General features: G+C 41.6%; 1 protein-coding gene across 2 annotated transcripts in view; it reads right to left on the reverse strand.

The window, feature by feature from the left end:
* RAI1 (retinoic acid induced 1) overlaps nucleotides 1–25,205 on the reverse strand; it is a 208,810-nt gene that overhangs the window by 149,304 nt on the left and 34,301 nt on the right. Inside the window, exon 1 of one of the 2 annotated variants that reach the window (XM_056534106.1) lies at nucleotides 321–445. The exons of the other annotated variant lie outside the window; for it this stretch is intronic. The gene's annotated coding sequence lies outside the window, so the exon portion shown is untranslated. Of the gene's footprint in view, nucleotides 1–320; nucleotides 446–25,205 lie in introns of those variants that run through there. 2 annotated transcript variants of the gene reach the window in all.

Here is a 25,205-nt window from a genome sequence, read left to right on the forward strand (position 1 = left end):
TACTGTCCCCTCATCTCCCCCCTGTGTGTCAGTTATAACTGTCCCCTAATCTCCCAGTGTGTCAGTTATTACTGTCCCCTAATCTCCCCGTGTGTCAGGTATTAAGGTCCTCAGATCTCCCCCCTATGTGTCACAGCCATTACTGTCCCCTCATTTCCTCCTGAGTTTCACAGTTATTATAGTCCCCTAATCTCTCCGGTGTGTCAGTTATTGCTGTCCCCTCTTCTCCCCCTATGTGTCAGCTTTTAATGTCCCCTCATATCTCCCCTGTGTGTCAGTCATAAGTGTCCTCTTTGAAAAAAAAAAACAGTTTTACTTACCTCTGCCTCTTTTCCTGTGCCGATCCTCCGTCCTGCTTCCTGTGTTCAGTATTGAATGTCTTTGATTGGTGCTCCGGTGTCACCTGACTGCTGCAGCCATTCAGAAGCCTTGGCGATGATGTTACGTACGAAGCGTCACTGTCTGGGCCGCTGTATGGATGCAGAGGTCACCTGACTGATCACGTGACACCGGAGCGCCACATGTCGGCAGAACGGGGGATCAGCACAGTAACAAAGATGGAGGTAAGTAAAACAGTTTATATGTTTGAAAAGGTGAACAATACTTATAGGAGAAGGCTGGAAAAAAAAAAAAACGGGCGACCTGGCGCCTGGGACTTGTCAAGCCCTGCACTGTGGAGTAAAGGTGTTTCGTCCTCTGCATTCTTTCATCATGAGTGTGAGGGGGAGGGGGGTATCCCATTTGTCCTCAATTCTGCCAGTGATAGGGTCCCCACCTTTCTTGCACAAAAATACCGGCCACACTAATTTGCATAATTAATTATATATGCGTGACGTCACAGGATACTCAAATTTTGTCCTATTCTGACCCCTATAACCTCTTTATTTCTCCTTATACGGGGCCTGTGTGAGGGTCAGTTTTTGTGCCCCGATCTGTAGTTTTTAACAGTAACATTTCATGTTTTGATGGGACCTTTTGATCACTTTCTCTTTTAAGCAAATTCGGGAGTTGCTGTTTGTTACTGACTACAACTCCCAGCATGGACTGATACAGCCTGTGGCTCAGCAGCTGCCCCAAACGAAAACTACAACTCCCAGCATGTTGGACTATATAGTAGTATATAGTATAGGTCAGTATTTCCCAACCAGGGGTGCCTCCAGCTGTTGCAAAACTACAACTCCCAGCATGTTGGACTATATAGTAGTATATAGTATAGGTCAGTGTTTCCCAACCAGGGGTGCCTCCAGCTGTTGCAAAACTACAACTCCCAGCATGTTGGACTATATAGTAGTATATAGTATAGGTAAGTGTTTCCCAACCAGGGGTGCCTCCAGCTGTTGCAAAACTACAACTCCCAGCATGTTGGACTATATAGTAGTATATAGTATAGGTCAGTGTTTCCCAACCAGGGGTGCCTCCAGCTGTTGCAAAACTACAACTCCCAGCATGTTGGACTATATAGTAGTATATAGTATAGATCAGTGTTTCCCAACCAGGGGTGCCTCCAGCTGTTGCAAAACTATAACTCCCAGCATGTTGGACTATATAGTAGTATATAGTATAGGTCAGTGTTTCCCAACCAGGGGTGCCTCCAGCTGTTGCAAAACTACAACTCCCAGCATGTTGGACTATATAGTAGTATATAGTATAGGTCAGTGTTTCCTAACCAGGGGTGCCTCCAGCTGTTGCAAAACTACAACTCCCAGCATGTTGGACTATATAGTAGTATATAGTATAGGTCAGTATTTCCCAACCAGGGGTGCCTCCAGCTGTTGCAAAACTACCACTCCCAGCATGTTGGACTATATAGCAGTATATAGTATAGGTCAGTGTTTTCCAACCAGGAGTGCCTCCAGCTGTTGCAAAACTACAACTCCCAGCATGTTGGACTGTATAGTAGTATATAGTATAGGTCAGTGTTTTCCAACCAGGAGTGCCTCCAGCTGTTGCAAAACTACAACTCCCAGCATGTTGGACTATATAGTAGTATATAGTATAGGTCAGTGTTTTCCAACCAGGAGTGCCTCCAGCTGTTGCAAAACTACAACTCCCAGCATGTTGGACTATATAGTAGTATATAGTATAGGTCAGTGTTTTCCAACCAGGAGTGCCTCCAGCTGTTGCAAAACTACCACTCCCAGCATGTTGGACTATATAGCAGTATATAGTATAGGTCAGTGTTTTCCAACCAGGAGTGCCTCCAGCTGTTGCAAAACTACCACTCCCAGCATGTTGGACTATATAGCAGTATATAGTATAGGTCAGTGTTTTCCAACCAGGAGTGCCTCCAGCTGTTGCAAAACTACAACTCCCAGCATTTTGGACTGTATAGTAGTATATAGTATAGGTCAGTGTTTTCCAACCAGGAGTGCCTCCAGCTGTTGCAAAACTACCACTCCCAGCATGTTGGACTATATAGCAGTATATAGTATAGGTCAGTGTTTTCCAACCAGGAGTGCCTCCAGCTGTTGCAAAACTACAACTCCCAGCATTTTGGACTGTATAGTAGTATATAGTATAGGTCAGTGTTTTCCAACCAGGAGTGCCTCCAGCTGTTGCAAAACTACAACTCCCAGCATGCCCGGACAGCCGTTGGCTGTCCGGGCATGCTGGGAGTTGTAGTTTTGCAACAGCTGGAGGCACTCTGGTTTGGAAACACTGGTATAGTATATGGTGCAACATTCTGGGAGTTGAAGGATTGGTTGGATAAATACCGCCATTGCATTGCCGGTATTTTTTATATAAAATACCGTCAGGGTGACCAAAATACTGTCCAGGTGGCGCCCTATCTGCCACTAATGTGTATGTAATGTAGGTGTGAGAGTCACTGTGGACCTGGCAGGCACCAATGTGGGCACTCTAATGGTGAAGATCCCTGTGCACACAGCCCTGCCCCCACACCGGTACAATTACCGCCACCCGGTCACACGCGGCATTAAGCTCTGCTGTACCTCATTAGAAGAGGGAGATGTAGTGGAGGTGAGCGGGTGCTAATGGCTTCTCTACTAACACATTCACATATATAAAGCCTGTGTGCCAGTGTCCTGCAGAGCTTACAATCTATATATAGGCCTTACCTATTACTAGTCACATGTCTGAGGTCCCTCCAATATGAACTAGTCACCGGTATGACCGTGTATACACACTGTGTCTTATACGTCATTAGTCTGGCCTTTATATACCATCTAGTCACCTGACTGATCTAATATATACCATCTAGTCACCTGACTGATCTAATATATACCATCTAGTCACCTGACTGATCTTATATATACCATCTAGTCACCTGACTGATCTGATATATACCATCTAGTCACCTGACTGACCTAATATATACCATCTAGTCACCTGACTGACCTAATATATACCATCTAGTCACCTGACTGATCTAATATATACCATCTAGTCACCTGACTGATCTAATATATACCATCTAGTCACCTGACTGACCTAATATATACCATCTAGTCACCTGACTGACCTAATATATACCATCTAGTCACCTGACTGACCTAATATATACCATCTAGTCACCTGACTGATCTTATATATACCATCTAGTCACCTGACTGATCTAATATATACCATCTAGTCACCTGACTGATCTAATATATACCATCTAGTCACCTGACTGATCTAATATATACCATCTAGTCTCCTGACTGACCTAATATATACCATCTAGTCACCTGACTGATCTAATATATACCATCTAGTCACCTGACTGATCTAATATATACCATCTAGTCACCTGACTGACCTAATATATACCATCTAGTCACCTGACTGACCTAATATATACCATCTAGTCACCTGACTGATCTAATATATACCATCTAGTCACCTGACTGATCTAATATATACCATCTAGTCACCTGACTGATCTAATATATACCATCTAGTCACCTGACTGATCTAATATATACCATCTAGTCACCAGACTGATCTAATATATACCATCTAGTCACCTGACTGACCTAATATATACCATCTAGTCACTTGACTGACCTAATATATACCATCTAGTCACCTGACTGATCTAATATATACCATCTAGTCACCTGACTGATCTAATATATACCATCTAGTCACCTGACTGATCTAATATATACCATCTAGTCACCTGACTGATCTAATATATACCATCTAGTCACCTGACTGATCTAATATATACCATCTAGTCACCTGACTGATCTAATATATACCATCTAGTCACCTGACTGACCTAATATATACCATCTAGTCACCTGACTGATCTGATATATACCATCTAGTCACCTGACTGATCTAATATATACCATCTAGTCACCTGACTGATCTAATCACCTGACTGATCTAATATATACGATCTAGTCACCTGACTGATCTTATATATACCATCTAGTCACCTGACTGATCTTATATATACCATCTAGTCACCTGACTGATCTAATATATACCATCTAGTCACCTGACTGATCTAATCACCTGACTGATCTAATATATACCATCTAGTCACCTGACTGATCTAATATATACCATCTAGTCACCTGACTGATCTTATATATACCATCTAGTCACCTGACTGATCTTATATATACCATCTAGTCACCTGACTGATCTGATATATACCATCTAGTCACCTGACTGATCTGATATATACCATCTAGTCACCTGACTGATCTAATCACCTGACTGATCTGATATATACCATCTAGTCACCTGACTGATCTGATATATAAAGCGTACCTGTCATATCACAGAAAAGAATAACGCTTCTATATCTTCCTCACTAAGTCATGCAGATGCTTTACATGTCTCTTTCATGTGTCTAGCTTCTGTATGTGGCTCACAAATCCTTCTGTTCTGCCGCTCACTCATTCTGACATCCACTGCTCAGGAAGGGGCGTGACCCAGGCAAGCACTGAGCCCGCCCTCACTCACCATGCATTCACTTCCTCCCTGAGTCTGCTGTGTTGTGCTGGGTCTTTTCATCCAATCACTGCAGGCCGCTCTGTAACCCCTTCCTTTCTGGGCTTTGTCTCTGCCTGTGCTTCAGCTGGGACAAAGAGGATGCTGCAACCGGACAGGATTATATTCTGGATGCTATGGGGACCCCTAGTGGTCTTTTTATTTATTTTTTATTCCACGTTTTTATAAATAGGAGGTACAAAAAAACTCCCGTAAAACACAAAACCGTCATTGACGTGTATTGTAAATTACCTGCTTCATAGGTGTATATTCACACCTTTGAGGCAGTGTTTCCCAACCAGGGTGCCTCCAGCTGTTGCAAAACTACAACTCCCAGCATGCCCGGACAGCCTTCGGCTGTCCGGGCATGCTGGAAGTTGTAGTTTTGCAACAGCTGGAGGCACACTGCCTGCGAATCACTACTATGAGGCCTCCTTAACTGGAGAGAGGGAGAGGGGGGAGATCCCAGTCTACAGAAAGGTACATTTCCCATAGGGCCACTTGCAAGCTCATTAGGAAGGAAGTGAGGCTGATGCATTCGCTACTGAGAGAGGGAAAAAAAAAAACACAAAAGCGAATAGATGAGAGGAAAGACAGATCCGGCGCGCAGCCTCCGACACCTCCTCATTTATTCCTTATTTTTTATCCCTTTGTAAAGCGTTATCGAATAAGAATTCTGCAAAAAGAGAGCGAAGAATGACACCAAAAACAATACCTAGCAACACACACACACACAAGCCAGTATTAGTCCTCAGACAGGCTTAAAAAATGGGGGGGGGGGAATTACGGGGTTAACGGTATGTAAAAAAACAAAACAGAGCTGATTTCTTTAAAAAAAAAAAAAAAAAAACAGCATCACACCTGTCCGTAGGTTGTGGATGGTATGGCAGCTCAGTAGAATTGAATTGAATGGAGCCGAATTGTAATAACATTTGCATTCATGTATAATCTGTATATAGTTATAGACTGTATATATGTATAATCTGTATATAGTTATATTCTGTATATATGTATAATCTGTATAGTTATAGGCTGTATATATGTATAATTGTGTATAGTTATAGGCTGTATATATGTATAATCTGTATATAGTTATAGACTGTATATATGTATAATCTGTATATAGTTATATTCTGTATATATGTATAATCTGTATATAGTTATAGGCTGTATATATGTATAATCTGTATATAGTTATAGGCTGTATATATGTATAATCTGTATATAGTTATATTCTGTATATATGTATAATCTGTGTATAGTTATAGGCTGTATATATGTATAATCTGTATATAGTTATAGGCTGTATATATATGTATAATCTGTGTATAGTTGTATTCTGTATATATGTATAATCTGTATATAGTTATATACTGTATATATATGTATAATCTGTGTATAGTTATATACTGTATATACATATGTATAATCTGTGTATAGTTATAGGCTGTATATATGTATAATCTGTATATAGTTATAGGCTGTATATATATGTATAATCTGTGTATAGTTATAGACTGTATATATATATGTATAATCTGCATATAGTTATAGGCTGTATATATGTATAATCTGTATATATCTATAATCTGTGTATAGTTATAGGCTGTATATATGTATAATCTGTGTATAGTTATATTCTGTATATATGTATAATCTGTATATAGTTATAGACTGTATATATGTATAATCTGTGTATAGTTATAGACTGTATATATGTATAATCTGTATGTAGTTATAGGCTGTATATATGTATAATCTGTGTATAGTTATATTCTGTATATATGTATAATCTGTGTATAGTTATAGGCTGTATATATGTATAATCTGTATATAGTTATAGACTGTATATATGTATAATCTGTATATAGTTATAGACTGTATATATGTATAATCTGTATATAGTTATAGGCTGTATATATGTATAATCTGTATATAGTTATAGACTGTATATATGTATAATCTGTGTATAGTTATATTCTGTATATATGTATAATCTGTGTATAGTTATAGACTGTATATATGTATAATCTGTGTATAGTTATAGGCTGTATATATGTATAATCTGTGTATAGTTATATTCTGTATATATGTATAATCTGTGTATAGTTATAGACTGTATATATGTATAATCTGTATATAGTTATAGGCTGTATATATGTATAATCTGTATATAGTTATATTCTGTATATATGTATAATCTGTGTATAGTTATAGGATGTATATATGTATAATCTGTGTATAGTTATAGGCTGTATATATGTATAATCTGTGTCTAGTTATATTCTGTATATATGTATAATCTGTATATAGTTATAGGCTGTATATATGTATAATCTGTGTATAGTTATATTCTGTATATATGTATAATCTGTGTATAGTTATAGGCTGTATATATGTATATATGTATAATCTGTATATAGTTATATTCTGTATATATGTATAATCTGTGTATAGTTATAGGCTGTATATATGTATAATCTGTATATAGTTATAGGCTGTATATATGTATAATCTGTATATAGTTATATTCTGTATATATGTATAATCTGTATATAGTTATATTCTGTATATATGTATAATCTGTATATAGTTATAGACTGTATATATGTATAATCTGTATATAGTTATAAACTGTATATATGTATAATCTGTGTATAGTTATAGGCTGTATATATGTATAATCTGTGTATAGTTATAGGCTGTATATATGTATAATCTGTGTATAGTTATAGGCTGTATATATGTATAATCTGTATATAGTTATATTCTGTATATATGTATAATCTGTATATAGTTATATTCTGTATATATGTATAATCTGTGTATAGTTATATTCTGTATATATGTATAATCTGTATATAGTTATATTCTGTATATATGTATAATCTGTATATAGTTATATTCTGTATATATGTATAATCTGTATATAGTTATAGGCTGTATATATGTATAATCTGTGTATAGTTATATTCTGTATATATGTATAATCTGTATATAGTTATAGGCTGTATATATGTATAATCTGTGTATAGTTATATTCTGTATATATGTATAATCTGTATATAGTTATATTCTGTATATATGTATAATCTGTATATAGTTATAGGCTGTATATATATGTATAATCTGTATATGGTTATATTCTGTATATATGTATAATCTGTGTATAGTTATATTCTGTATATATGTAAAATCTGTATATGGTTATATTCTGTATATATGTATAATCTGTATATAGTTATAGGCTGTATATATGTATAATCTGTGTATAGTTATATTCTGTATATATGTATAATCTGTGTATAGTTATATTCTGTATATATGTATAATCTGTATATAGTTATATTCTGTATATATTTATAATCTGTATATAGTTATAGGCTGTATATATGTATAATCTGTATATAGTTATATTCTGTATATATGTATAATCTGTGTATAGTTATATTCTGTATATATGTATAATCTGTATATAGTTATATTCTGTATATATGTATAATCTGTGTATAGTTATAGGCTGTATATATGTATAATCTGTGTATAGTTATAGGCTGTATATATGTATAATCTGTATATAGTTATAGGCTGTATATATGTATTATCTGTGTATAGTTATAGGCTGTATATATGTATAATCTGTATATAGTTATAGGCTGTATATATGTATTATCTGTGTATAGTTATAGGCTGTATATATGTATAATCTGTGTATAGTTATATTCAGTATCTATGTATAATCTGTGTATAGTTATAGACTGTATATATATATGTATAATCTGTATATAGTTATATACTGTATATATGTATAATCTGTGTATAGTTATATTCAGTATATATGTATAATCTGTGTATAGTTATAGGCTGTATATATGTATAATCTGTGTATAGTTATATTCAGTATCTATGTATAATCTGTGTATAGTTATAGACTGTATATATATATGTATAATCTGTATATAGTTATATACTGTATATATGTATAATCTGTGTATAGTTATAGGCTGTATATATGTATAATCTGTGTATAGTTATAGGCTGTATATATGTATAATCTGTATATAGTTATATTCTGTATATATGTATAATCTGTGTATAGTTATAGACTGTATATATGTATAATCTGTATATAGTTATAGGCTGTATATATATGTATAATCTGTGTATAGTTATAGACTGTATATATATATATGTATAATCGGTATATAGTTATATACTGTATATATGTATAATCTGTGTATAGTTATAGGCTGTATATATGTATAATCTGTGTATAGTTATATTCAGTATATATGTATAATCTGTGTATAGTTATAGGCTGTATATATATATGTATAATCTGTGTATAGTTATAGACTGTATATATGTATAATCTGTGTATAGTTATAGGCTGTATATATGTATAATCTGTATATAGTTATATTCTGTATATATGTATAATCTGTGTATAGTTATAGGCTGTATATATGTATAATCTGTGTATAGTTATAGGCTGTATATATGTATAATCTGTATATAGTTATATTCTGTATATATGTATAATCTGTGTATAGTTATATTCAGTATATATGTATAATCTGTGTATAGTTATAGGCTGTATATATATGTATAATCTGTGTATAGTTATATTCTGTATATATGTATAATCTGTGTATAGTTATAGGCTGTATATATGTATAATCTGTATATAGTTATATTCTGTATATATGTATAATCTGTGTATAGTTATAGGCTGTATATATGTATAATCTGTATATAGTTATAGACTGTATATATGTATAATCTGTGTATAGTTATAGACTGTATATATGTATAATCTGTGTATAGTTATAGGCTGTATATATGTATAATCTGTGTATAGTTATATTCTGTATATATGTATAATCTGTGTATAGTTATAGGCTGAATATATGTATAATCTGTGTATAGTTATAGGCTGTATATATGTATAATCTGTATATAGTTATAGGCTGTATATATATGTATAATCTGTGTATAGTTATAGACTGTATATATATATATGTATAATCTGTATATAGTTATATACTGTATATATGTATAATCTGTGTATAGTTATAGGCTGTATATATGTATAATCTGTATATAGTTATAGGCTGTATATATATGTATAATCTGTGTATAGTTATAGACTGTATATATATATATGTATAATCTGTATATAGTTATATTCTGTATATATGTATAATCTGTGTATAGTTATAGGCTGTATATATGTATATATGTATATATGTATAATCTGTGTATAGTTATATTCAGTATATATGTATAATCTGTGTATAGTTATAGACTGTATATATGTATAATCTGTGTATAGTTATAGGCTGTATATATGTATAATCTGTATATAGTTATATTCTGTATATATGTATAATCTGTGTATAGTTATAGGCTGTATATATATGTATAATCTGTGTATAGTTATAGGCTGTATATATGTATAATCTGTGTATAGTTATATTCAGTATATATGTATAATCTGTGTATAGTTATAGGCTGTATATATGTATAATCTGTATATAGTTATATTCTGTATATATGTATAATCTGTGTATAGTTATAGGCTGTATATATATATGTATAATCTGTGTATAGTTATAGGCTGTATATATGTATAATCTGTATATAGTTATATTCTGTATATATGTATAATCTGTGTATAGTTATAGGCTGTATATATATATGTATAATCTGTGTATAGTTATAGACTGTATATATGTATAATCTGTGTATAGTTATATTCTGTATATATGTATAATCTGTATATAGTCATATTCTGTATATATGTATAATCTGTATATACGGTAGTTATAGGCTGTATATATGTATAATCTGTGTATAGTTATATTCAGTATTCATGTATAATTTGTTATCTCACTGTTAAACAGGACCCCCCCCACCAATCCTGAGCGGCACTGAGCATGCTCAGCCTCTGCCCCATTCACTCTCTATGGGGCTCCCAATGATAGCTGAGCGCTGTACTCGGTCATGTCAGAGGCCCCACACAGGGTGAACACAGCATAATCTCTGCAGCTCCGATTCTTAAATAAATTCATAAATTCCTCCATCCCCCGGGGATGTCCGTTCTCATGATCGGATTGGGTCCCAGCAGTCAGACCCCCACCGATCAGCTATCTGCCCCCCATCCTGTGACTAGGTGATTTCATTTATATTCTTTGGTTAGTTATAGGCTGTATACATATACTTTATGTATAGACTATGGGGGAGATTTATCAAAACCTGTGCAGAGGAAAAGTTGCCCAGTTGCCCATAGCAACCAATCAGATCACTGCTTTCATTTTTAACAAGGCCTCTGCAAAATGAAAGCAGCGATCTGATTGGTTGCTATGGGCAACTGGGCCACTTTTCCTCTGCACAGGTTCTAATAAATCTCCCCCTATGTTCGGTTGTTCTGCTTTACTATATTCTCTTTTCACACTGTATTTATGTGACCTATTTGCCAAATTGCATCCGGAAAGCTCCTTGCACATATGTCAAACAGATTCATAGGATCCCATTCTCTGGACAGGGGCCAAAAAGTGTGTCCTTTTGTCCTCCATTTTAATGGCATGCGTCGGGGTTGCCATTTTTTTCCGGGATATAGAAATATAGAACAGCAAACAGAGGCATCCAGTGCAATGTGTGTGTATACATATATATATATATATATATATATATTATAAATATGTATATACACAGTGACCCCCCAACCTACGATGTCCCCGACATACGATCATTTCAGCATACGATCACTCTCAGAGACCATCGCGTGTTGTAGGCAGCATCAACATACGATGCTTTTGTATGTCGGGGCCATCGCATAAACGGCTATCCGGCAGCGCAGACTGCTTCAGCTGACACCGGATAGCCGTTTACGGTGCCCCGTGTGGTCCGCTGACGATCACTTACCTGTCCTCGGGGCTCCGGCGCGTCCTCTTCGGGATCCCCTGCATCGTCGGCGCTCTCCATCGTCGTCATCACTTCGCTGCGCACGCCGTCCCGTCATCCAATAGGAGCGGCGTGCGTAACGACGTGATGGCGGCGACGGAGAGCGAGGATGCCGGGGAAGCAGAGGCCTCGCCGGAGCGGTGGTGACACCCCGGGGACGCGGCGACAGCGATGGAAGGCGACATCCAGGGCAGTGGTGACGAGCGGTGAAGGTCCGGAGCGGCGGGGACACGTGAGTATAATCTCCAATACCAGTGGTCTTCAACCTGCGGACCTGCAGATGTTGCAAAACTACAACTCCCAGCATGCCCGGACAGCCAACGGCTGGAGGTCCGCAGGTTGTAGACCACTGTCCTATACTTTACATTGCACGGATCCCTCAACATACAATGGTTTCAACAAACGATGGTCCATTTGGAACGGATTACCATCGTATGTTGAGGGACCACTGTATGTATATATATATATATATATATATATATATATATATATATACACACATACTTTTTTTTATTTTTATTTTTTACATGGGCGTCTATGGGTGTCAGCAATAAACCTATCCATCCATGGAAACTTGATACCATCAGACACACTATGGAGAACCAAGTGCGATAGGAGTCTTACCTGAACAATCTGGTATACCGTACGTTATTAGTGCGAAGTGCGTCGAGCTTTTATCTGCTCATCCTGAGCTTTCGTGTTCATGAACGTAATGCTAGAACCGCAGTAAAGACTGGCACATGCAAAGGCAAACGGAGGAGAATGCAAAATGCAGGGCCTATAGGAAATGGTGCGACAACCTTATGGCAGTGTTCCCCAACCAGGGTGCCTCCAGCTGTTGCAAAACTACAACTCCCAGCATGCCCGGACAGCCGTTTCATAACTACAACTTCTAGGGGTCGTTGGAAAACTATGTGGTGCCGGGGTGGAAGGATGTGATGGGGGTGTATTGATGTGATGGGGGTGGTATTAACCCTTTGTTGTCATGACGCCAGGGTTCGGTTTCCTTAGAGTAATGGTCCTACCGTCAACCGTCCCGCAAACGGTAGGGAAAATAAAGGAGTGTCCACAGCAGATGTTGATGAAAGCCGGAATAAACTTTACTGCATATTTTATGCAACTGCAGGTAACAAAACAGTCTCTGTATCAAGGACCGTAGTTCAGGCTCCTCACAGGTTGGCTGGGACTTCTGAGTGCAATGAGCTTTGGTTTGCTAGCCACTGTGCTACTGAATTTAGGATAATTGAGTTGCAGTAGTCACACAGGATTTTAGTAGTTTTGAGCCGGGTAACTCACGGTTTAGTGGCTGCGGAAGATAAAGCTTCAGGCCTAGCTTGAATTGATTATTTGTGCTGAGATAAGTGCTTTCTTTAAGTGCCAGGAACAAGAGAGAGAGAATTTAATGGCAGCAGCCCCTTATATATTAAGGGGGTGGGACAAAGCTCATTGGATAGCCAAACCTGTCAGTCCTGACCCCTGGAACTCTGGGTGTATCACATGACCCAAAAGGTCCTTAAACCATAGCATAACATAAATCAAAGGCACGTGACCTCTAAGGTCCTATACAGAGGTATCCTAGATTAATTAAATATATACATTAAATATTACCATATTAAGAGGACTCGGGGCTAGCCCTTCAGGAAAGCCCCTTAGCATGGAGGGACTCTGGCAGAGGGGACTCCAGACAAAGGGACAGGGGCAAGTCCTGTATTGGGACACCACAACTACATCTCCCAGCATGCCTGAACAGCTATTTTTGATGTCAACTTTTAGTGGTCTTTGCAAAACTACAACTCCCAGCATGCCCGGACAGCCGTTGGCTGTCCGGGCATGCTGGGAGTTGTAGTTTTGCAACAGTTGGAGGCACTCTGGTTGGAAAACTCTGTTTTATAGGCACTACGATAGCTGCCATAACTTCAGGGGTTTCCAAAGTGTGTGCCACAACAAATTAGTGTGCCGGCGGGTGGCAGTCCCCTGGTGTGTTGCAGGACTGTCCCGTCCTGCTGTAGCAGTGGTTGCTAGTCACTGTAATTAGGTGAGCACTGCCCTGCTGCTGATCTTATAAAGGAGGCCACTTTAAATCAGTGAGCTGCGGTGACTGCTGGGGCTGGCGAGTGACGCCCCTGACGTCGTGCCCAGGAGCCATGCAGGAGGATGTCAAACGTCAGTCCCTGCTGAGATGCCGAGCCTCCACCTGGGCCTGTCGAAGTGCACCGAGAGACACAGGTTAGGTGAGTGCAATAGCACAGAGGGGGATCAAGGGGGGGTAAATTATGTGGTACAGAGGGTGATCAAGAGGGAGGGATAAAATAGCACAGGGGGGGATAAAGGGGGGGAATGATGTTGCACAGGGAATGGTCAAGGGGGGGATGATGTGGCACAGGGAAGGATCAAGGGGGGATGATGTGGCACAGGGAAGGATCAAGGGGGGGATGATGTGGCACAGGGGGTGGTCAAGAGGGGGAGAAGGAAGTGGCACAGAGAGGGATCAAGGGGGGAATGATGTGGCACAGGGAAGGATCAAGGGGGGGGGGAGAAGAAAGTGGCACAGAGGGGGATCACTGGGAGACAGATGTGGCACAGAGGGTGGTCAAGAGGGGGAGAATGATGTGGCAAAGGGGGGATTGAAACGGCACAGGGGTTATCGGGGGGGGGGGGGATTGGCAAAGGGGTGATGAAGGTGGGGGAAAATAACGTGGCACAGGTGGATTCCAGGGGGGGGGGGGGGGAGGATTGAAGTGGCACCAGGGGGGGATGAAGAGAGGGAATGAAGTGGCACAGGGGGTGGAATCAAAGGGGGGATTAAATGGCACAGGGGGTGATGAAGGAGGGTATTTAACGATACAGGGATGATAAGGGGTGATGAAATAGGGCAGGGTGTTAGCAACCACATTTGTAATGCCGATACTGGTATCACGGCATGCGCTGTAGGACTCGTAACGTGACATGTGCAATTGGCGGTACAGCGAGGAGTTTGTCCCAAAACTAGGCACGTCTAAAAAGGTGTCATCGTATGGCTTCATCCCGACCGGCCTTGTCCCTCGTCACCCAATAGCTCCAGCTGACCGTCAAAACACAAGGGGTTAATAAAAGCCTCTTTCTCTCTCCCTCATCTTCCCCTAAAGCAGTGTTTCCCAACCAGGGTGCCAACGGCTGTCCGGACATGCTGGGAGTTGTAGTTTTGCAACAGCTGGAGGCACCCTGGTTGGGAAACACTGCCCTAAAGGCACCACAGGGGCGTGTGAAAGGCCTGTATATAAGACGCGTTTCTTCCCTATCAAATATTTAGGGCATTTTTGTTCTCCATTCCTCCTCTGACAAACTCAAGTGCTGGAGGAGACTCAATTAATGTGATATATTAGCAATATATTTACGGGATTTACGGACAGATGACGCATCGGCGGCCCCCAGCGGTGTGCGCCAGAGGATCGGGCGGGTGGCAGCGCTTCAGTGTCTGCTGCAGTTTGCTGTATACGCTTCCTGTCCCAGCGGGAATTTGTCATAAGTTGGGGGGGGGGGGGGGGGGGAGCAAGTGTGCTAAATATAAAGCGTGCTTTATTTTACATGAGCTTTATACAGAATCCAGAATCGTTTTACAGGAAATAAAATCCATCCAAAAAGTCTTCACACCCTTTCACTTTTTATCACATTTTGTCATTTTGTTCCTTGTGCTAAAATAAAAAAAATAAAAAAACAATCAGCGTTTCCTTCCAGCATTCTGCACCCAATAACCCATAATGAGTGGAAATAGAATTTTTGAAATTTTTTTTGCAAATTTGTTTCACATGGACATAAGTATTCACACCCTTTGCTATGACCCCGTGATCTTTAGCTCTGGCTCCTCCCATTTCTCTCGATATGTTTCTCCACCTTGTGGTAAATTCATCTGATTGGACAAGATCTGGAAAGACACCGCCCAGTCTATATAAGGTCTCACAGCTGACAATGTACATCAGAGCAAAAACCAAGTCATGAGGGGGAAAGAACTGCCTGTAGAGCTCAGAGACAGCCCTGTCTATATAAGATCTCACAGCTGACAATGTATATCAGAGCAAACACCAAGTCATGAGGGGGAAAGAACTGCCTGTAGAGCTCAGAGACAGCCCTGTCTATATAAGGTCTCACAGCTGACAATGTATATCAGAGCAAACTCCAAGCCATGAGGGGGAAAGAACTGCCTGTACAGCTCAGAGACAGCCCTGTCTATATAAGGTCTCACAGCTGACAATGTATATCAGAGCAAACTCCAAGCCATGAGGGGGAAAGAACTGCCTGTACAGCTCAGAGACAGCCCTGTCTATATAAGGTCTCACAGCTGACAATGTATATCAGAGCAAACACCAAGCCATGAGGTGGAAAGAACTGCCTGTAGAGCTCAGAGACAGCCCTGTCTATATAAGGTCTCACAGCTGACAATGTATATCAGAGCAAACACCAAGCTATGAGGGCGGAAAGAACTGCCTGTAGAGCTCAGAGACAGCCCTGTCTATATAAGGTCTCACAGCTGACAATATAAATCAGAGCAAAAACCAAGCCATGAGGGGGAAAGAACTGCCTGTAGAGCTCAGAGACAGCCCTTTCTATATAAGGTCTCACAGCTAACAATGTATATCAGAGCAAACACCAAGCCATGAGAAGGAAAGAACTTCATGTAGAGCTCAGAGACAGCCCTGTCTATATAAGGTCTCACAGCTGACAATGTATATCAGAGCAATAATCAAGGCATGAGGGGAAAGAACTGCCTGTAGAGCTCAGAGACAGCCCTGTCTATATAAGATCTCACAGCTGACAATGTATATCAGAGCAAACACCAAGCCATGAGGAGGAAAGAACTGCCTGTAGAGCTCAGAGACAGCCCTTTCTATATAAGGTCTCACAGCTAACAATGTATATCAGAGCAAACACCAAGCCATGAGAAGGAAAGAACTTCATGTAGAGCTCAGAGACAGCCCTGTCTATATAAGGTCTCACAGCTGACAATGTATATCAGAGCAATAATCAAGGCATGAGGGGAAAGAACTGCCTGTAGAGCTCAGAGACAGCCCTGTCTATATAAAGTCTCACAGCTAACAATGTATATCAGAGGAAAAACCAAGCCATGAGGAGGAAAGAACTTCATGTAGAGCTCAGAGACAGGATTGTGTGGAGGCACAGATCTGGAGAAGGGGACAAAAGCCATTTCTGCTGCACTAAAAGTTCCAGAGAGCTCAGCGACCTCCATAATTCTTACATGAAATAAGAAGGAACAACCAGGACTCTTCCCAGAGCTGTCACCCCAACAAACCAAGTAATCAGGGAAGAAGGGCCTTGGTAAGAGGGATGACCAAAACCAAGATCAATGGTCACTCTGGAGATCTAAAGATCCTGTATGCACATGAGAGAAACTTCCAGAACCATCACTGCAGCCTCCACAATAAGGGCTTTAAGTCAGAAAGAAGCCTCAACTAAGTAAAATACACATGCAAGCTGCCTGAAGTTTGAAGAAAAAAAAAAAAAAAAAAGCATCTTAACCCCTTAAGGACACATGACGTACTGGAACGTCATGTGTCCACTCCCGATCTATAACGCGGGGCCACGGCGTGGCCCCGCGTCATAGCGGTTCGGGCCCGGCCTCTAACAACGGCCGGGACCCGTGGCTAATAGCGCGCGGCATTGATCGCTGTGCCGCGCGCTATTAACCCTTTAGACGCGGCGTTCAAAGTTGAACGCCGCGTCTAAAGTGAAACCGAAAGCATGCCGGCTAGCTCAGTGGGCTGTTCGGGATAGCCGCGGTGAAATCGCGGCATCCCGAACAGCTGACAGGACAGCGGGAGGGCCCCTACCTGCCTCCTCGCTGTTCGATCGCCGAATGACTGCTCAGTGCCTGAGATCCAGGCATGAGCAGTCATGTGGCAGAATCATCGATCACTGGTTTCTTATGAGAAACCAGTGATCAATGTAAAAGATCAGTGTGTGCAGTGTTATAGGTCCCTATGGGACCTATAACACTGCAAAAAAAAAGTGCAAAAAAAAAGTGAATAAACATCATTTAACCCCTTCCCTATTAAAAGTTTGAATCACCCCCCTTTTCCCATAAAAGAAAAAACACAGTGTAAATAAAAATAAACATAAATGGTATCGCCGCGTGCGGAAATGTCCGAATTATAAAAATATATCGTTAATTAAACCGCACGGTCAATGGCGTGCGCGCAAAAAAATTCCAAAGTCCAAAATAGTGCATTTTTGGTCACTTTTTATATCATGAAATAAAAATAAATAAGTCCTATCAATGCAAAAATGGTACCGTTAAAAACTTCAGATCACGGCGCAAAAAATGAGCCCTCATACCGCCCCATACATGGAAAAATAAAAAAGTTATAGGGGTCAGAAGATGACAATTTTAAACGTATTAATTTTCCTGCATGTAGTTATGATTTTTTCCAGAAGTCCGACAAAATCAAACCTATATAAGTAGGGTATCATTTTAATCGTATGGACCTACAGAATACATATCAGGTGTCATTTTTACCGAAAAATGTACTACGTAGAAACGGAAGCCCCCAAAAGTTACAAAACAGCGTTTTTTTTTAAATTTTGTCGCACAATGATTTTTTTTCCCGCTTCACCATAGATTTTTGGGCAAAATGACTGACGTCATTACAAAGTAGAATTGGTGGCGCAAAAAATAAGCCATCATATGGATTTTTAGGTGTAAATTTGAAAGAGTTATGATTTTTTAAAGGCAAGGAGCAAAAAACGAAAATGCAAAAACGGAAAAACCTCCGGTCCTTAAGGGGTTAAGGACTGAAAGACTGTGAGGAACAAGATTATCTGGATTGATAAAAACAAGATTGAACTTTCTGGCCTTAATTCTAAGTATCATGTCTGGGGGAAACCAGGCACTGCCCATCACCTGCCCAATACCATCTCTACAGTGATCATGGTGGGGGCAGCATCATGTCTGGGGAAACCAGGCACTGCCCATCACCTGCCCAATACCATCCCTACAGTGATCATGGTGGGGGCAGCATCATGTCTGGGGGAAACCAGGCACTGCCCATCACCTGCCCAATACCATCCCTACAGTGATCATGGTGGGGGCAGCATCATGTCTGGGGGAAACCAGGCACTGCCCATCACCTGCCCAATACCATCCCTACAGTGATCATGGTGGGGGCAGCATCATGTCTGGAGGAAACCAGGCACTGCCCATCACCTGCCCAATACCATCCCTACAGTGATCATGGTGGGGGGCAGCATCATGTCTGGGGGAAACCAGGCACTGCCCATCACCTGCCCAATACCATCACTACAGTGATCATGGTGGGGGCAGCATCATGTCTGGAGGAGACCAGGCACTGCCCATCACCTGCCCAATACCATCCCTACAGTGATCATGGTGGGGGCAGCATCATGTCTGGAGGAAATCAGGTACTGCCCATCACCTGCCCAATACCATCTCTACAGTGATCATGGTGGGGGCAACATCATGTCTGGGGGGAACCAGGCACTGCCCATCACCTACCCAATACCATCCCTACAGTGATCATGGTGGGGGCAACATCATGTCTGGGGGAAACCAGGCACTGCCCATCACCTACCCAATACCATCCCTACAGTGATCATGGTGGGGGCAGCATCATGTCTGGAGGAAACCAGGCACTGCCCATCACCTGCCCAATACCATCCCTACAGTGATCATGGTGGGGGCAGCATCATGTCTGGGGGAAACCAGGCACTGCCCATCACCTGCCCAATACCATCCCTACAGTGATCATGGTGGGGGCAGCATCATGTCTGGGGGAAACCAGGCACTGCCCATCACCTGCCCAATACCATCCCTACAGTGATCATGGTGGGGGCAGCATCATGTCTGGAGGAAACCAGGCACTGCCCATCACCTGCCCAATACCATCCCTACAGTGATCATGGTGGAGGCAGCATCATGTCTGGAGGAAACCAGGCACTGCCCATCACCTACCCAATACCATCCCTACAGTGATCATGGTGGGGGCAACATCATGTCTGGGGGAAACCAGGCACTGCCCATCACCTACCCAATACCATCCCTACAGTGATCATGGTGGGGGCAGCATCATGTCTGGAGGAAACCAGGCACTGCCCATCACCTGCCCAATACCATCCCTACAGTGATCATGGTGGGGGCAGCATCATGTCTGGGGGAAACCAGGCACTGCCCATCACCTGCCCAATACCATCCCTACAGTGATCATGGTGGGGGCAGCATCATGTCTGGGGAAACCAGGCACTGCCCATCACCTGCCCAATACCATCCCTACAGTGATCATGGTGGGGGCAGCATCATGTCTGGAGGAAACCAGGCACTGCCCATCACCTACCCAATACCATCCCTACAGTGATCATGGTGGGGGCAGCATCATGTCTGGAGATAGATAGATAGATATGAGATAGATAGATAGATATGAGATAGATAGATATGAGGTAGATAGATAGATATGAGATAGATATGAGGTAGATATAAGATAGATATGAGGTAGATAGATAGATATGAGATAGATAGATAGATATGAGATAGATAGATATGAGGTAGATATAAGATAGATATGAGATAGATAGATATGAGAGCGATAGATATGAGATAGATAAATATGAGATAAATAGATAGATATGATATAGATAGATATGAGATAGATAGATATAAGATAGATATGAGATAGATAGATATGATATAGATAAATATGAGATAGATAGATATGAGATAGATAAATAGATTATGCTCCTCAGTAATGTATGTCGGGTATCTCTGCAGTCCTGGACACCTTAGCTCCGTCATTGATTTCAATTGTCCCTGACATATCTTCCCTGAAATCAATGGCGCCTCCAATGCTCCTAACAGAGTGACCGAAATCTCTGACTGCAGCGAGCTCTGCAGCCCTTTCACCTCCAGATGTCAAGGGCCCACTCACGGGAACCCGCTACCCGCAGCGGTGTCATAAGACGTTAAAGCCCCCTTTAAAAGAACCCTCAGATTTTCCCTTTTTCTTCTGACAAAGAAGAAGGAGAAACCAAATAAAAAATAAGAAAAATGTCTGCAGGGTCTCTCGACCAGGAGACAGGAATCAATGCGGCAACGCGTTTCGGCGGTCCTCTAAGGACCTGAAAATAAATATCAGAACTTCCTCGTGATTCCGTCTCACACACACACACACACGCAGCGCGCCCTGCTAGCGCTGAGCTAGGGATTAGCTGTTCCTTTGCAGAAGGTGCCTGTTCCCCGCGCGCCACGGAACAGAAGATGAATGTGTTGCAGAGGCATGAGCCTTCTTGTCGGAGGGTTTTGTCATTTCTCTACCCAGCCGTTCCAAGCGCACCAATTAAAAAGAGATTAGCGGGCTTCATGCCCCACACACACATCCTCCGAAACACACGCAGCAGACTGAGCGCTCGCTCCCGGTCCGCCGCTGGGCAGGACAAAAGCGGGCCACATAGGCTTTATTAACACTGAGTGTGTCGGGAGCCAGCCGCGAAATGCGTCGGGTAACACAAATGCAGATTTAGTGATGGGGATGGCTGCACCTCTCTATGCCGGTGTTTCCCAACCTGTGTTGCAAAACTACAACTCCCAGCATGCCCGGACAGCCAACGGCTGTCCGGGCATGCTGGGAGTTGTAGTTTTGCAAACACTGCCCTACGCTATGAGTAAGGTCTTTAATGAAACACATGTGGATGGGGTTCTCTGCATTGGACCATTTGTACATGTGATTCAATAAATCTTTACCTCCTAGAATCCCACTGGGCTCATGATTAAGGGGGTAACAACCCCAGAAACCAGTCAAGAATTTTGTTCTCACTATGTCGTCTCCTGTCACTTTTTAGTGGATACTCAATAAAAGATGTAATTTTACACATGACTGATTGCTGGATTTTCTTTCCTGGTTTTGAGAGTCCCATTATGACTATTTTTTTTAAATTCTTTTTGCCCCGGCAAGTGCGGCACTTAAAGAGACAGCAATTGTTTTAGCTTTTACACCGTCGATTGTGCAGGATCAAGAATGTAATCATTTATCAGTTTGGACAAGTATGATTTATGATTTTATTTATTTATTTTTAACAATTTTTTTAAAATTTCTACTTATTTGGTGCAAGGGCAACAGCAGTGACAGGAGGTGCAGCAGGAGGGAGAGCGAAAGAAGTGACAGGAGGTGCAGCGGGAAGACGGGTGGCTGGAGGTGCAGCAGGAGGGAGAGCGAAAGCAGTTACAGGAGGTGCAGCAGGAGGGAGAGCGAAAGCAGTTACAGGAGGTGCAGCAGGAGGGAGGGTGACAGCAGTGACAGGAGGTGCAGCAGGAAGAAGGGTGGCAGGAGGTGCAGCAGGAGGGAGAGCGAAAGCAGTGACAAGAGGTGCAGCAGGAGGGAGAGCGAAAGCAGTGACGGGAGGTGCAGCAGGAAGGAGGGCGACAGCAGTGACAGGAAGGGCAGCAGGAGGGAGGGCGACAGCCGTGACAGGAAGGGCAGCAGGAGGGAGGGCGACAGCAGTGATACAATGTGCAGCAGGAGGGAGGGTGACAGCACTTAGAGCAGTGACAGCAGGAGGGAGGGTGACAGGAGGTGCAGCAAGAGAGAGTGACAGCAGTGACAGGAGGTGCAGCAGGAGGGCGATAGCAGGGACAGAAGGTGCAGTAGGGAGGGTTGAAAGCAGTGACAGCAGGAGAAAGGGAGACCGTAGGTGCAGTAGGACAGAGGGCAACAGCAGTAATAGGAGGTGCAACAGGAGAGAGAGTGACAGAAGGTGCAGCAGGAGGAAAGGCGACAGCAGTGACAGTGACACAAAGTGCAGCAGGAGGGAGGGCAACGGCAGTGACAAGAGGTGCAGCAGTGACAGGAGGTGCAGCAGGAGGGCAGGTGACAGGAGGTGCAGCAGGAGGGCAGGTGACAGGAGGTGCAGCCGGAAAGAGGGTGAAAGCACTGACGATACAAAAAGTGCAGCAGGGGTTTGAGGCTTGCCAGGCAGAGTTGTTACATGTGGCAGGCTACAGGGCAGAGGCAGGATGCCAGGGCGTTCGTATATTTCCCCTCCGCACACATACATGACAACAACAGGGTGCCCTCTCCTGTCCGCTTCCTGTTTCCCTCACCTCCTGATTACTGTGTCACGGAAACCTGAGCGAGGGGGGTGGGTTGGGGGAGGTGCACCGAAGACTAGTGCAGATCAGCACAGGTGCTGAAGACAGCACGACACTGGGCTTTACAACTAGGTGAAAGTCAGTCTACAGAAGAGGCTTTGAGGAATCTGCATCACTGATGAGAGTTTTAATCCAGAGGTGTGCAGTCTCAAAAGGGGACATTGTGACCTGTGTAAGTAATCTATTTGTTGATCATTGTGTTAGGTGGCTGGTAGTAAGCCACATGTATAGACAGGGAAAGGATCTGTATAGTTAGTAAGCAGGATTTATTTTGTGTTGTTTGTGATGGCTGTATTTGTTTGTTTGCTGGAAAAAAAAATTAGGAGACGCCCTGTTTAAACGTCGCTATCTCTGACTTGTTTTGCTTCTACTTGACTGGTTCTATGGAGCTAATCTCCCACAGCTTTTCCTTTTCCTGAGTGTGACACTGTGTGGGGGGGGGGGGGGGGGTTTGGGCGATTTCGGGTTGAACCGCAGTCACACCAGATTTTTTTTCTTGCTCCCCAACGGAGATAAACTTTAAGTAAAAATAAAAGTCAGCGACAAAGAGGAGCCTATAGTACACCGACAAAAAATAAAACAACTAAAAATGAATCCAGATGTCTGGCAATGGCTTTTCCTTTGATCTCGCTATTTCACTTCACCTCACGTTTTATCCCCCCCCCCACTCCCGCAATCTATAAGCGCCATTTATTTCAGACTCCAACTATGTCTAATAAATCTCCGGCTTGATATAATGGAGTCTTAAATGATTCCAGGTTTTGTATAAAAAAAAAAAAAAAAAAAAAAAAAAAAAAAAAAAAAAAAAGAGCAAAAAAAATGTAAAAAAACGCAGGTAAGAAACGTGCGGTAACCCGAAGCAACGAGACGGCTTCTTTTGTTAGGGCGCTCGGGAATTCAGCAATTTCAGTAAAAAATTTTTTGAATTTCAGAGAATAAATGTGTATATTTCTGTATACAGCTCTGGTTTCAATCTACAGGAGGGGAGGGTTAACCTTTTATGTGCTGGAGTAAGCTATGTCACACATGTGGAAACTAGGGTGTCTTCCAACCAGTGTGCCTCCAGCTGTTGCAAAACTACAACTCCCAGCATGCCCGGACATGCTGGGAGTTGTAGTTTTGCAACAGCCGGAGGCACTTTGGTTGGGAAACACTGTGTTAGAGGAAGTGATCTTTAAGGTTATTGCAGAACATTGTCAGGAGCATGCTGGGAGTTGTAGTTTTGTGACAGCTAGAGGCACGCTGGTTGGGAAATACTGGCATGTAGGTTGGCATTTTTCACATGATCGCGTCACATGATGAAAAAAAAAATCACATGATTTGTAATGAGAAAAAAGCCAAATAAAATTAATATAAAATAATAATAATAAAAAAATTTAAATAAAAAAAATATATAAAAACTGCATCACATGCTTGGTCAGCTCAGAAGAGCATGCATGTGTTCTCTATGAGTAGAGGGGAGTAAAGGTGGCCTACACAATACATGAAAGGGGTTACCCAGCCCATTTCTTCTGAAAACAGCACCACCCCTGTTCTCAGGTTGTGTGTGGTATTGCAACTTGGCACCAATCACTTCAATGGAACTGAGCTGCAATGCCACACACAACCTGAGGAAAGGGGAGGTGCTGTTTTTGGAAAAATTGGCTTTGTGTTTCTATTTCTAGATAATGCCTATATATATATATATATATATATATATATATATATATATATATATATATATATATATATATATGGAGGCCTCATTACTCTTCTCCTATGGTAGACAAGGGTAGGGAATGTTAGATTTTATTATGTACAATCCTTATGTTTTTGGAAAAACAAGTAGCCACCAGAGGTGTCTGGCAGTGACTTTCTCTCGCTCCCTATGCAGAACACATGCACGCTCAGCTGAGCTGAGCAGACCTGTGTATGTAGGGGTCTGCAGAGATAGCTATCTGAAATGTATGGCCAGCTGAAGCCGGTGCCAGACTTCCTTATCTCCTTTAGAATGCACGAGCAGAGGAGCAGACAAGGAATGAATATCAAGTGCTGCAACCTCTGGTGGTAGCTTATCTTCTCTGACCGCCGCCTGCTAATCCAGCATCAGGCCTGTTTTTCTTAAATGCCGGATTAGCGGAATTTCAGGGGTGTCAGATTAAGGAAT

Source organism: Hyla sarda, chromosome 8, assembly GCF_029499605.1.
Source record: "Hyla sarda isolate aHylSar1 chromosome 8, aHylSar1.hap1, whole genome shotgun sequence".
In the NCBI taxonomy this organism is placed as follows: Eukaryota; Metazoa; Chordata; class Amphibia; order Anura; family Hylidae; genus Hyla; species Hyla sarda.